Source organism: Oryctolagus cuniculus, unplaced genomic scaffold, assembly GCF_964237555.1.
Source record: "Oryctolagus cuniculus unplaced genomic scaffold, mOryCun1.1 SCAFFOLD_57, whole genome shotgun sequence".
Classification (NCBI taxonomy): domain Eukaryota; kingdom Metazoa; phylum Chordata; class Mammalia; order Lagomorpha; family Leporidae; genus Oryctolagus; species Oryctolagus cuniculus.
The window spans coordinates 354490-357904 of record NW_027208388.1 but is presented as its reverse complement, the minus strand read 5'-3'; positions in this window follow the sequence as shown (position 1 = coordinate 357904).

Sequence of the window (3415 nt, the reverse complement as noted above, 5' to 3'; positions counted from 1 at the left end):
TTCAACAGTTTGCTCCCACACAGAAACATAAAGTGAAAAAGAATAGATGATTTCTTAAATGATGATGAAATCAGATCAGACCTATTGTCATGTTTAATCCCAGTGAGAGTCAAGTTGGGAATTGATAATTTCTTTCTTTTTTTTTTTTTAACAGAAGATCAGTTTAGTATACATTAAGTAAAGACTTCAACCATTTGCACCCCCATAGAAACACAAAGTGAAATATACTGTTTGAGTACTCGTTATAGCATTAAGCCTCAATGTACAGCACATTAAGGACAGAGATCCTACATGAGGAGTAAGTGCACAGTGACTCCTGTTGTTGACTTTACAAATCGACACTCCTGTTTATGGCATCAGTAATCTCCCTATGCACCAGTCATGAGTTTCCAAGGCTATGGAAGCCCCTTGAGTTCTCCAACTCTTATCTTGTTTAGACAAGGTCATAGTCAAAGTGGAGGTTCTCTCCTCCCTTCAGAGAAAGGTATGTACCCTTTTTTTTTGAGCACTTAGACATGTACTAAATATTCAATATATGTTTTTGAATATGTAATTTTAGCGTCTAAAGATTAAGACACAAATAATAAAATTTAGATGAATTTGTATTCTTCACAATGATAAGTCAAATGTGAGTGTCAATTTTCATAATCCTCTGAGTGCATACTTGATTATTTCTCCAGACATGATGAAGAAGACAGATTATTGTTTCAAAAGATAGGCACATCTTAAATTCATATAGATAAGATATATTACTTTCCCAGAAGATAAGACAGTTGGTCCTTCTGCCAGTATTCTATAACACTGTTTTCCTATACCTTTGACAAAACTTTAATTTAGCAATCTTTTTCAAATTTGTACAAATCTTGTCAGTGAAAAGCAGTATTGAATTGAACAATATTTTTTAAAAAATCCATTACATATACTTGTCACTTTATTAATGTGCCTATCAAATGATAGTTTCACCCACTGTTTTCTAAATCCAATAATTTCACATCCTAGGTTGTCTTCTGGCATAAATTGCCAAAAGAATACATCAAGGGTGAACATTTGGCATAGTGATTCCCTGGCTCTGTTTCCAACTCCACTTCCTGCCAATTAAGACTCTGGGATATACTAGTGATGACTCAAGTAATTGAGTTATTGGTATTATGTGGGAAACCTAAGTTGACCTCACATATATTTACATTCATTCTTGTTCTGCACCAAGCCTTTGTAACCATTTGGAGAGTTTATCAGTAGAAACATTCTCTCTCTCTCTCTCTCTCTCTCTCTGTGTGGGGGGGAGGGGTGTGTGTGTCTACCTTTATAAGACACTCTATCTCTCAAGACTTTTTTTAGGAAAAGTAAATAGGTCATTATTTCCATAAAAGAAAGATGTCTTACCTTACTGTGTAGCATTCTTGCTTACATTCAACAATTGATGTTCTGTGATTTCACTTATTTCAGATTTTTATAGTCTTATTTCTGGATTTTAGAGTCTTCCAACTTCTTTTTTTAATATTTTATTTCTATCTTTTTTTTTATTTGACAAGTAGAGTTATAGACAGTGAGAGAGAGAGAGAGAGACAGAGAATTAAAGGAAACAGTAAAGGAATTATTGGCCAAATCTAACTTGGAGGAAGTCACAATGAAGCAGATTTGTAAAGAGGTATAGGAAAATTATCCTGCTTATGAGTTAACTGAAAGAAAAGATTTCATTAAAACAACCGTTAAAGAACTAATTCTTGAGACTGAGATGGCTTGTTTCCATAGATTTGAAGATCTGATTTATACCATTGTACCAGCAAAGAGAATGTATTTCCTTTTCTAAATCCTTGTTAAGCATTGTGGTAGGACAAACCTGCTGACCCTTTATTATCCTGAGTGTAATGTAAAATTGAGTTTGCCATTTTAAATTGCATTTCTATTCAGTTTTTAGTTAAAATTCTTGCATGGCAGCAATTATTTCTTTCTTTTATAGTTGTATTTTGTACAATTTTGATTTATATAAGGATATAGATCCTTGAGTTGTGGTTTCTAGTGCACTTCATATTAGCTTGCTCAAGACATTCTTTTAATCAGGTAGAACAAAAGCTATTATAACCGGCATTCATACACAGACTATTTTAGCATTTAGTACATGAACTATGTTGAATCCACATCTGTCAGAGGGAAAGCTTCAGTGATGGTGTGTTCATCATGTAACAATACACATGCTACAGTTGTCCAGGACTAGATTGGAACTTCTCTCCTGCATGTGTCTATTTGCCAAGTTGTCAGCATCACAGAAGTGACAGATGTTATTTCTGTATTTTTAAAGACCAATTTGTTGTATATAAGGTTTTTAATTTCTTTTGTGAAGATCAATTTTTAAACTCACATAGGTAGGTTTCTTTCCACTTGTAAATGATAAAATGTCAGTGTTGAGGCAGATAGTGTGACAGCAGTGAAAGAATTCAGTGACAGGACACTAAAGGGACAAACTGTGCTCCTGCTTTGCCTTTAAAGTGTCATCAATTTGTAGTTTTAGTGTTAACTCTGCAAAAATGTTTGTTGATACATTTTATCTTAAGGACAGACCAAAATCAATACATCAAAATTTCAAAAACTTTGGGAAGAGGGGTTATATACAAGCACATTTGGCTTATTAGTAAATGAAATAATTCTTATTAACTGCTTTGCCCATATAAAATGTTCATATTTACAGAAAACTTGACCACCCTCATAATGATGATAAAGGTACCAGGTAATGGTGCCAGAAATGTTAGGCGATAGTGGCTATCTCTGACAAAGTATTTCTCAGAAGTGATAATATGCTTATCTTTGCCATTAAAGAAATTCAGTGAATTTGTGGCTGTGGGGTTTGAAATTTTGACCAATCAGGATTCTAGGTGATCAGTATATGGACAACTCTTTTTTTTTTTTTGCTATGAATATAAAAATAAATAAGAATGTCCATATTTTGTGTCTTTTTTCTTACTGTATACCCACTTTTTCCTGTGTATTATCCTTCAAATGTCTTTACATCTACATGTTTTTTTATTTATTCATTTATTTTGACAGGCAGAGTTAGACAGTGAGAGAGAGAGACAGAGAAAAAGATCTTCCTTCCATTGGTTCACCCCCCAAATATCCGTTATGGCCGGTGCACTGCACCAATCTGAAGCCAGGAGTCAGGTGCTTCCTCCTGGTCTCTCATGCGGGTGCAGGGCCCAAGGACCTGGGCCATCCTCCACTGCCTTCCTGGGCAACAGCAGAGAGCTGGACTGGAAGAGGAGCAACTGGGACAGAACCAGCACCCCAACTGGGACTAGAACCTGGTGCCAGCACTGCAGGTGGAGGATTAGCCTAGTGAGCTGCAACACTAGCCTACATGTTATTTTTTTTAACTTTTATTTAGTAAATATAAATTTCCAAAGTATGGTTTATGGATTAC